The sequence below is a fragment of the Uloborus diversus genome, chromosome 10, assembly GCF_026930045.1.
Source record: "Uloborus diversus isolate 005 chromosome 10, Udiv.v.3.1, whole genome shotgun sequence".
Lineage (NCBI taxonomy): Eukaryota > Metazoa > Arthropoda > Arachnida > Araneae > Uloboridae > Uloborus > Uloborus diversus.
The window spans coordinates 80,355,433-80,367,617 of record NC_072740.1 but is presented as its reverse complement, the minus strand read 5'-3'; the positions used below and the strand labels follow the sequence as shown (position 1 = coordinate 80,367,617).

The following is a 12,185-nucleotide window of genomic DNA, read 5'->3' as shown; positions in this document are numbered from 1 at the left end:
CTGTGTGGTGCTATCCAGCTAAAACATTAAATATAATTGAGGTTGAAAGACGAGTAACAATATATTTTAATTCATCTAAAAGAAAGCACATTTATGAGGAATAAAAAAGTTCTTGCCTAAGTACATGCAGGACATAGCAGCTCCCTCCCCCCCTCCCTCCTAACTCGACGAAGTAAACGCACTACACATTAATTAATTTTGTGTACATGATGAAGTTCATATTGCTACAAAACTATATTGAGTAAAATGCAAACATTGAGGCACATTTTTACAGCTGGAAAAATTACACTTCAGATTTTGTTCCAAAATTTTTAAAATATACTCATCAACATTCAAAATTTCAAGCAAAGGCTGAAATAGATCAAATGCTATAGTTTGCAGTCGATTTTAATAATTATGGCGTACCACTGTTTTATAAATGTGTTGCATAATATGCTTGCGCTTATTCAGGAAATCATTTGATTTGAAAGTAAACGTTTGAGATTTTTATAGTCACCAAATTTTGGGCAATAATCCTTTCATTCTGACCAAATGGTCAAGGCCTAAAATATTTAGTGCTCAGAATATATTGATATTATTAGCATACTTCTTACTATATTGAACCCACACCTGCTGGACTCTGTTGATGTAGTTAGTATGTGATGAATTGATAAACAGGAGTGGGGATCAATGTTGTAGCACTGGTGCAAGTGGAATTAGTGGATGAATTTTTCTATATTAACGGTAAGCATACTTTTTTAGTATTATAATTGCATTTAAAGCATTAATAATGCATTGGTTGCGATGAATGAAACTGCTTGTAGTTTCTGAGGACTAGTGACCGATAACGAAAAGAGGGTAGTGGCTCCCTATAATTGAGGGAAACTTTGGGTTAGCGGCATTGTGAAGGCTACGCAGATCCTGAACACAGCATTACAATGCTGCCAGGGTAGGTTTACCCAAACCATAGTTAATAATTAAATTCTAATATGCCATAAAAATACAACTCATATGAAAAATTAACACATAACCTAGGCCAGCAGTATTTTGTTCACCAGCTTCAAAAGTTGATTTTTATTAGTAAACCTGCTGTAGAAACTTAGTGATAACATTTTTATTCCTAATTGAATTTCAAATAGAATTTTACTTCTATAACTCAAAGTAATTATGTAAGGAATGAAAACCAGACAAGAACTCTGAACAATGATTAAATAAATTTAAAGGAAAAAAAGCTTAAAAATATACTTAAAAAAAATAGATTTAACTGTGTCAATTTTTTTTTTTTTTTTTGCGCCAAAGGGGGGGGGGGTCTGAGAAGTTCGTAATTTTTTCGAAGGGGGCCAACGGAGGTCTGAAGTTTGGGAATATGTGTCCTAGAAAATTGGTATGTAGACTCCCTAGTGGGGTCTAGTTGTGTCCCTCCCTTTTTGGTTGCATTTAGATGTTCCAAAAGGGTTCTTTTACACCTTTTTGGGGGGAAATCATTGTTAATTTCAATGCAAACTCAGGTGGTGTTATGATTCGGCAAACACTTGGCAATATATCGTCAAACTTTTGGGCGACAAAATTGGAGGGTTTTTTTTTTTTTTTTAAATCTGTTTCCAACTTGGCCACTATTGGCGATATTTAGAGAGTTAACTGTTGAATCACATTAAAATTGCCAATATTGGGGAAATTAATCTATATAAAATGGGTTTCTTTTTGCTTCGGGTTCGCAACAAACTTGAGGTGAAAATATTGAAAGTGTTTCTTTGCTTACTCCAAGTTCAAGGCACTATTATCATTAAATTAGCATAAAAGGAAGTCATGTGATGCACACATCAACTCATTTTTTCTAGGGGAGAGAGGAATTTTCTCTTTGGCTCGAGATATGTGTTCTTAAATTATGTTCTTTTTCTGCATGGGAAGGCAAGAGAGTGGGATTATTGTTTTTATGTTTTTGTTTAAAGATTAGATCACTAATTTATCCAAGTTTGCTTCACTCTCTAATCAGTTGGGTACGGTCTCATGGTTGCTTGCAAAGTTTGGCCTTAAACAATGCAGTTGCCAGATTATTTTACATTTTAAAGCCGCTGTTAATGTGATTTAGTGACTTTTGATCTATCTGTGATTTAGTGACTAGTCTGATCTAGTTGTCAGAAAAATCTGACAGCGGATGGGAAGGTCTTGGGTTTGAATCTTTACTCGGGCATGGAAGTACTTTCTCTCTCCCATCCTTCTCCTTTCTTTGTGTGAATATGTTGTTATGCTGTGAATGGTTGACTACCCTATAAACGTATCCTTATGGAATGTGTTTACTGTGGAAGTCGGACTTCATGCCAAATTACAATACAGTTGGTTTTGATTTGGTTGGGTGTGCTGCTTCACTTGAAGCAGCACACCCCTAATTGTCCGACTGCATAAGATAGCAACATCATTTATTTGGTGAAATATTTTAAGTTGCAATAAAAAATTACAGGTTTTTTAAAGGATCTTTACGCATTCAGTTAAAAAATGTTTTTTTTTACAGAAAGAATTTACTCGTATTAAATATACCTTGATGTTTTGAATCAAAATGGTATTTCTAAAACAATTAAAAAGGAATACAATCAGGGAAGTGTATAATTTAGTTGTACTAATTGCTGAAATTTATATCTTTACGAAAATCATCAATTGAACTCTTAAGAAGCCGACTTATGGTGCTTTTACCCTATTATTGTTGTTATTATTATTTGAATTTGCTTAAACAGGTCAAAAGTGTTAATCATAAATTAATTAATGCAGGCTGTGAATTCACTACCTCATAAAAACACTTTTAGACTACACTAGGGTGAAATAAGTATGTTCGATATTTTAAAAAATCGATGGGTTTTTTTTGCTACTTCATGATGCTTGTCTATAAAAAAAATTTGTGGAATTAATACTTTACATTTATTCTATACATATCAAAACAATAAATGTTTCCTTGAATTTGAGCTGAATTTGATATAGACAAACTGAATCAAAAAATAGGAACAGAGTTGAATTTGAAAAGAAAAAAAGAAACATACTTGTATCCTAATAATGTCATTTGATCTGAACAGAATTGGATGTATTTTTCCTTCTCACCCTATTAAATCATATATTTTTGTTGAATAATTAAAAATAAAGGAAATGCCCTATCGATTTTGTTTCACAGTATTTGTTGTAAGGTTGTCTGACCAATAAATGAACATTTTAGCACTTTTTTTTTTTTTTTTTTGAAATTTATAACATCATTTCAAAAATTGTAGTATTCGGTATGTGATATTTTTTAATTTTTTTTTTTTTTTTTTTTTTGATATATGTGATCATTAAAATAAAATAAATACTGAGAGGACTTATATGGTTTTGGGGGGATTTAAATGAAAAGATATACAGCAGTCCAGTTAATGCACATGTCTAACCAGTGGTGGACTAACCAAAACTTTCTAGTCTTTTTTTTTTTTTTTTTTAGAAGTTAACCAAAGGAAGTTATCAATGCCAAGTCATCTAACAAAAATCTTGTAGCCCTGTATAAAAAAAATGAACTATTCATTTACTGGTCAAACTACCCTATAATATATTTAAGTACCTCATGAAAGTACAAACTAGATTTATATCAAAAATTACGTTTGTTATGTATGATTTTTTTAAACGCCTCATGCAAGTACAAAATCGTTATTTATTGAAAAGTAATGCAGATTATGTGATGTATATTTTCATTGAAATAAATATATCTCTTTAATATATATATGTATACAGGCAGTGTTGATACTTCTATGCAATTAATGCAATAATTTTGCTTTAAACGAAGTCAGCAATATGTAATACTCATATTTGTTATTATTCATTATTAGAGTGAAAAACTACATCTTGCCTTTCTAATTCAACAAATACCATTGGAAGTTTTTGACGCATCTTTATTTAGAAGTTCTGTGCAAACAGTTGTTAAATTGTATACTGTACATTAGATGAATACTCATGTGGATAATTTTGCTTCTTTATGATTTTAATACATTTCTGGTACCAAATTGTTCAAATTAAAATTGAAAATTTCATTGAATTAAATTTATCTTATAAATATAATTTCCGTAGAGTTAATAAAAGCAATGTTGACATTCCTATGCAGTTGGTGTAATAAATAATTTAGTTGAATCTTTCACTAAAATGCATAAATTCTTTAAATCAGATAATTTGCTATTGCCATGAATTTTTTTTAGTTGACAAATTTTAGTTGATAAACTTTTAAGACCTTTTTTTGTCGAAAAATAGGAATATAAAAGCCAGAACAAATTAAGAGGATAGTCAAGAATAATTCAAGTGATTAAAGTATTCTTGACTATCGTCTCAAGTTTATTCTGGCTTTTATATTGCTATATAAAACATACTCAGCATTCAATACTAATTACTAAATCACTATTAATTAAAATATATACATATTCTAATCAGGGGCGGACTGGCCCACGGGCGGGCAATGCCCCCCCCCCCCACCCCATGCGCCATTGTGGCTTCAAGCCTGACACCTTTTAGTTGCTGAATTTCCCATATCTTTTAATTTCCCCTTCCTTTTTTCTTGCACCTTCCCCCCCCCCCCCCCATAGTTGGCGCCCTCTCGAGGGACCCAGTCCGCCCCTGATTCTAATCTGCGCTATACTTTAATATTCTCATTTTAAATTAATGCTCGTTAGTGTATCACTCACTTATTATAATTAAAAATCATCTGGCCTGAATACCCTGGATTTATTTTTTAATTAAACTTGTCATGTCACATTTTGTCATCAAAAAACTTTATTTAATGCTACCAATTTTTGAATTAATCATTCGTGATTTTTAAAAAATGTTCTGTGCTGCATTTATTTTCTGAGATGACTTAAGGAGTCGTTGTTTAATATCAGTAGAGGTGAGGCCTAATTAAGAACAGTACAATACTTAAAGTGACGTATTTTAGCGGAACAGCCCCGCTCTGTCTGAATGTCCCGATTTTTCGCTGTTTGCCGCTTTTCTATTGAAATTCCACCAAAGGAGGAAAAATATAAATTAACTGGATATTTCAGTATTTTTGTAGCTATTCATTGTTAACTTTGAAATCTCTTCCTATAATCAAGATCCAGGGCTGCGGAGTTGGAAGGAAAATGGTTGACTCCGACTCCTGGATTTTGAAACTCTGACAATGGATTTTTTTAAATTTTACTGTATTTTTTCAATCATCTTCCCCTCTTTCTCCAGGGGAAGGGGAGGAAAATCTCTAAATAGAGATTGAAATATTAATTCCTTTCTATGAGAATTTCTCATTTTCTATTTTATTGTAAACCTAAGATGCATACAACGTTAGAAATTCAATTTAAAAATCAAAATTTTCAATAACTACGAGTATATAAAAAAGAATTTGAAAAAAAAATAGAACTGTTTTCAAAATTGCTCTAAAAAGTGAAACATAATTTTATTCTTCAAACACCATCAATAATACTTTTAAACATAATTTTTGAAGTTGTAACTAAAACACAAAAAGTAAAATACAGTGTAACCATGCTTCGTTCATATTTTTTTCAGTAATTCATCCAAAGTTAGGAACGAAACATTGGTATTGTTACTCAAATATGCTGTCATCAATGTATAATGTATGTGGTAGTGAAGAAACTGAGCCTGGTTAAATTTATAGTTGTAGTTGAGTTATGGCTGTGAATGATTTTATCTATCCTTTTTGGGACAACTTCAAAAATTATGTTTAAAAGTATTATCAATGGTGTTTGAAGAATAAAATTATTTTTCCCTTTTTAGAGCTATTTTGAAGTCAATTCTATTTTTTTTTTTTTTTTTTTTTTTCAATTTTTTTATTTCATTCTTTGTAGTGTAAATGTATTTCAGAAATAGAGAAGTTACCATCGCGAAACTTCACCTTATTTTTTTCATGAAAATGTTCCATAGTAAAAAAAAAAAACTATAAACACGCTTTAAACTTTAAGCAATTGGCACTAAAAATTTGTCTTTTTTCAACTCTGGAATTCATTTGTGCTTTAATTTAATTATAACCATTTAAATATTACGTTTTATCTAACTAATTTACATTTCACTGCATCATGGGTGCAAGACCTTCCGTCTCAGGAAGGATTTCCGTCTTGATGAAATTTCCTAGATGGAGGGCAGGACGGAAACCAATTCGACGATTTTCCTTCAGGTTTTACTTGAAAAAAAAAAAGCAGGAAAATTATGTATTTGAAAAATATGCTTTATTTATCATACCATTCTATAACCACGAATCTTACATCGACATTCTCTTGGGTTCTCTGAAAAGAAATCTCTCTCACTCAGTGTGAAACTCATGAGTTTCACATCGTGTTTTGGTTAACGTATCTTTCTTAGGCGTTATTGCATGAAGCAAATGTAGTTATCTCCTCATTTTTATTTTTAATCTGACGGAAAACTTGACATTGGAAAGAAGGGCTTTTAAATTAGTATTTATCTTGTACGCATAAGGATACTCGAATATTGAATCTTATAAGTATTGATATGTTACGCTTGATTAAAATGTTAAACGTTTATGAAACGCTTTTATTTCCCCATGATTCTAATCTAATGTTATCTAATATATCTGGTTGTTCTGGCAAATGATTGATAAATACCTTCCCTGTTTATTTTCAGTACGGATCATGCAATAAAAGTTGTCAACAACATATTAATTACTGAGCAATTCAAGTGTGAATATAAGAAAGTTATTGCAGGAACAGACAAATTAAAGTCATGAACACTTCTAAACTATGTTCGAAAATTGAAATGTGATCAAATGCCTTCGTATATATAAATCAAAATAAACAAAACACAATTGTATTCAAAAGCGCACACAACACAGGGAGGGGAGGGATCTTTATAGGAAGCAATAAAGGTGCCATTTTTCTCACCTAGGGTACCATCTTTCACCTACGGTGCACGTTGGGTGAAGGGAGCCAGTTTTTCACCCTTGCTAAGGGTGCAATTTCGGCTCTCTATCGGGTGCCGCTGGTGAACAAGCGTTTCACTCCTGAAAGGTGCCAAACACAACCTGTAGTTTTAATAGTGAATGCTTAAATAAAGAACAGAAAAAGCAACTTGAAGCCAAATTAATGCATTTATATTGGAAATTTCCATAAGAACTATACTTTTCTGATAAACTAAAAATCAACCAAACCATTAGCAAAATGTACAAGCCTACAAGATTAGTAAAGCGAAACAAAAACCAAAGTTTCTACCTTTTTTTTTAGTTGAAACGAAATCAAATCTAATACCATAATGATCTTCCTTTCGTCTTCATAAATGATCCCTAAAAAGGTCTCGATAAATAAATCATAAGAAGTGCAGTGAAGTAATGTAAAAACGTCAATAGCAGAGCTTTAACGTTTTCCAATGCTTTTTCGTGCGAATTTTGCCTAATAACGAAGTCCTTCACAGTTGTTGATCATTTCTGAAAGTTCACTTCTTTTTGTAAGAAATATGGTACTATATGGTTAAGAAATGGTTTAAAACAGTTTGAAAGGTGTCTACAAGTGCCAAACTAGGTATGTTTACATAAATTTCGGCTTACGCAAGGGATCTTGGAACGCATCCCTCGATAAGTCGAGACTTGACTGTAAGCACATATTTCAGCAACACAACGCACTTACAGTCAGTGGCGGATCTAGCCGATCATTTCGGGAGGGGCCATCCAAAATTTTTGAACAAACTCTCGAGAAACTTTATTAAAATGAATGATTCTAAAGGGAGATTGAGTGTGCGTGTTTGGAATCCACCCTTCCTAGAAATATTTTACCTTAGAGACTCTAAAAATCTAATTTTAAACTATTTTTACACGTATTAATAAAGCGATGAGGATTCGTGAGCTCTCCCAACGAAACATTTCGAAATTAAAGCCATAAATACGCAAATTTAGGCTCTCTTTGGTCTCGAGAGCAAGAGGTAACTCTGAGGACAACAGCATTTAGAGAACGTCCAAGTGTCTAAAGTTGGAATCAAGATATGATGCAAACGAAGGAGAAAAATTTAGGAACAGTAGTTCTTTTTCGAGGAGAGAGATATCATTTCTCTCCCAATTAAGGCCGAAATTTCTTTTAATGTAAAAAACATGTGTTAAATTTTGTTATTTTTTCATAATATTTTCGTTTTTTTCTCCTTAAAAAAAAAAATCCTACAATCACATGGCTTTGGGAGGGGCCATGGCCCCCATGGCCCCCCTCTAGATCCGCGCCTGCTTACAGTTGGGGCTATGTTCTGGGCAGCTATCATACACGAAACATAGTCAACCCTAATATTGATCCACAGCACCATGAGAGCAAAGTAGTACCTTAGGGTCATGCTGCAGTCACATGTGTTGACACTCATGGTGGAGTCCCAGGGGCCATTTTTAACAGGACAATGCTCGATCACACACGTTTAGGGTTGTCAGGGAACTTAATCTTCCACATTATCGCTTTCTAAGGCTTGCATGATGGCCTGATTAGTCACCAATCGAGTATATCTGAGATCACTTGAGCCGATAAATTGGACAACCTTTTAGTTTCATCGAATTAGTGGCGCGTTAACAGTAACTGTGGTACGAGATGACGAGACGTACGACTTCGTAGGAGACTGCTATGCAAAATGCTCGACTGAATCGCCTCGTCCATTTATGCTAGAGGAGTCTCAACACGGTACCTAAACCTCTATTCATTTGGGATTTTTCCAGTAATATATAACCATTTTGCTTTCATTTTGTAATCGCTTTCTAATATCGATGTTACCATTACATGTGTAAAATTTTATTTCATCCTAACTGGTGTTGCATTTCGTGCAGCCAGTAGTGTATTTTTACAGTTCATGACGGTAAAACACTACTTTTGCTCTTCATTAAGAGTAAATGTTAACGTTTAAATAAATGTTAAAAATTTATTTCCAATGTCGCAATACTAAACGTTTGTCTTGTATTTGAAACACTTATAAGGAAACTCCGTCCCCTCTCCTAATCCTTTTATCAACTTTTGATTTTCCTTTAAAATTTTAATTTATGAATTTTAAAAATGTCATAGTATTTTGACGAGCCAAACGCTATTCTAAATATGTTACGTGAGGTCTTTTAGTTCCATTGAATCAAAAAGAAATATATATATATTTATATATATATATATATATATATATATATATATATATATATATATATATATATATATATATATATATATAAGCTGTAACAAAAAAGGGGATCAACTATCCACGGTCTCTCCTATACAGGGTGTTTCTGAACTCGTGGGCAAAACTTTAAGGAGTGATATTACATATCAGGACAAACAATATAATGGTAAAAATAAGGGTCCCAAACGTCTTCCGGAGAAGATAAGCGCCATTAAAGTTTAGCCTCCAAAATTTCAAATGAACATAAAAAACGAAAAAAATTGGTCGATTCGTTTGCAATTTTCACTAAAATCAATCTTTTTATCAGTATTCTCTTGAAAATAAATTTTGAGGATGTAGCTTAAAAAATGCCGATAGAGGGCGCTTTAGACTTTGGAGCAACGAACAACTATTTTTGCCGCTATTTTTGGATCTCATTATGCTTGGACTTAAGCTTAAATTTTCAGCTCAAAATCAGAATCATTAAGAGTGATTAAGTTAGCACTAACTGAAACGTGTTCAGAAGTTGAAATACACTCTGTCACAAAAAAAATACATTCACCCAGAAGGAAACGAGCGATCTTCCTGAAACTTAAAATGCATGTAGACTGAAAATATGAAAAAGATTACAAATTCACAACAAAAGATTGTTTTATTAAGAAGTTGTGAAACAATAAAGGTTACAAAACCGGAAGTAGTGTAGCCTCCTCTAGCAGCTATGCAAGACAAAACACGACGTGGTATGGAGTGAAATAGGTTACTTATGACCACTGGGACTGAATCGGGATTCATCATTGAAGATAAGAAGCCTAATCTCACAACCCAGCTAATCAAGTGTAGAAAAAATCCAATCCATCGCAATGGACCGCAGATTCAAGATACTAGCGTCTTCTAGTCTACTCCGGATTGTTTTTCTTGATACCATTAGTTTCTAGTAAGGTGTTAAGCAGCATGGAACTAATGTTAATGACCTTGTGGATATGGTTGTGACCGGGCTTATGATTTGCAATCTTCGCATTCATATCTGTTTCTAGAATGACTTAACTGACCGCAATGGAGTGATTCACTTCTTTTCGCCTACATTAAGCTACTAACCATATCGCTCCAACAGGAACATAGCCAAGGGGGGGGGGGGGGCGGACCCCCCCCCTTCCCGATAGGTCGCTGTCCTCCCGCACTTACATAAACAGAATGGACAGTATTCATGTGACATCACTGCGAGTAAAAACCGGCACTGCAGTGCATTGTGGGAGCTGTAGCAGACGACAATCCGGTGCAACAACGTATAATAACACTAGCATTTATGCGGCTTATAAACTCTTTTTTTCTATTTAAAAATGAGAGGTTTTTTAAAGCTTTTAACTAAGAAACGTTGTAAAACAATTATGAATCATTCATTTAATACGAAATACTCTCTTTATTATTGTGCTTTCATGGATTTTAGCCTCTTTGGTTGGTCAAAATACTCGCAGGGGACCGTTGCCAAACCGTGAATAAGGTCCATTTTCCAAAATAATTAAATAAATACATAAATTCTTTTGTCCTAAATATTTTCATTAATCGACAACTTTCTCACGCTCAGTTTAGTTCAGAACAACAGAACCTCTGGGAGTGGTGGGGGGGGGGGGTGACAGAAGTCTTCAACCCGTAGTACTCATCACAGACCTGCCCAAAGGAGACATCATCCTAAGTCCTCTGCCCCGCAAGAAAATCGCCAGCAGCTATCCGAAAGTACCCCTCCTCGCAAAGAAATCACCGGCAGCTCGTAGACAAACATTTATTGTCAATGAAAGGTTGATGAGAGTCATCAATGATGAAAATGTCGGAGACAGGAAATTTGTACGAATGCTTTTGCAGGAAGGTCATACAAAGAGGAAAGCGACACTTGTGGGATCAGTCGCCCTTGTAATATAGCGCCGTCTTTTTAGAAGGTGCCTAAGGCTCCTAGAGTCGTGGATAGTGCAGAGGTCACGGTCACACATTCACTTTCTCTATCGCTGCCATTCGTATGGGTCGGTTGCACGAATGTTTTCCTCCAAAGTTAAAGGGGAAAATCAGGAGCAAAACCACAAACACACAAGAAAAAATTAGCCAACCCCCACTGGGTAAGTTGTATTGCAGTTTTTTTTTTAATGTTTTTTTTTTCTTTTTTTAACAGTAGGAGCAATTTTATGCATTGTTTTCTCATTTATTTAAAATTTTGTTCAGACAAAAATAGCATCGAATATCATTTTATTTTTTAACCAATCAATTCAATTTATTTCACTTATAATTTTCATTCGTAACAATGATGAATTATTTATATCATTGTTTCCCGGAGCGCTCGCAACTTTTAGCATTCATCTAATACTCTAAACTTAGTTATTTTACTAACAATATGGAAATATAAAAATTTTAAATTTCTACACTTGGCAGTAGTCATTCGATTTCGATCCTTTAGGAGGTAATCTCTGTCCTATTTGTGATAATACGGCAGCACCAAAATTAGATATACTGTAAAAAGCTTATCATCTTTCGGTGACAAATATAAAAGATTTATAGGTAGTTTGAAGCCTCAATTAGCAAACATTTTTCTCTAAGTCATCAGATGTTATAATCTAAAGGTTTAAAAGAAGACGAATCTCTTGTAAAAACTCCATGAAAAGTTGTAAATGCCTTTCTACAACATGGTTGTAGATTGCCTTTCTACAACCATGAAACTAATGTCTGGAAATTTGTTCTGAATATTAATTCATTTTCATCATAAGATAACAGAGTTTTTTTTTTCTTTCACTCTTTCTGAGCAAAGATGTACCAAAAAGAACTAGAATTTTTGCGAATGTTTTATTTCTTGCGTTTTTATATATGATTTATAAAAAAGGAAAAAAAATATTTATCTGGAGGTCGTAAAAAAAAAGATGAATAAATAAAGGTTAATACTAATGTAACAAAATTCATTTCAGTGACATCAAAGTTTAAAAAAACAAAGAAATTGAATTTTAAAAAAAATGGATGTGTTTGGTTTTTTTTAGTTTTAAGTTTGGAATGATTAACACATGTGTAAAGATGTATAAGTTTATTTATACATATATATTTCACAATGAAATTATTTTAAATCATTATTTTAAAATATT

The 12,185-nt window shown here is 33.1% G+C and overlaps 1 protein-coding gene across 1 annotated transcript in view; it reads left to right on the top strand.

Moving 5' to 3' along the window:
• The first annotated feature begins 11,065 nt into the window (after positions 1 to 11,065).
• Positions 11,066 to 12,185, top strand: part of LOC129231755 (centromere protein V-like) — a 33,082-nt gene continuing 31,962 nt past the window's right edge. Inside the window, exon 1 of the mRNA XM_054866120.1 lies at positions 11,066 to 11,177. The gene's annotated coding sequence lies outside the window, so the exon portion shown is untranslated. The remainder of the gene's footprint in view (positions 11,178 to 12,185) is intronic.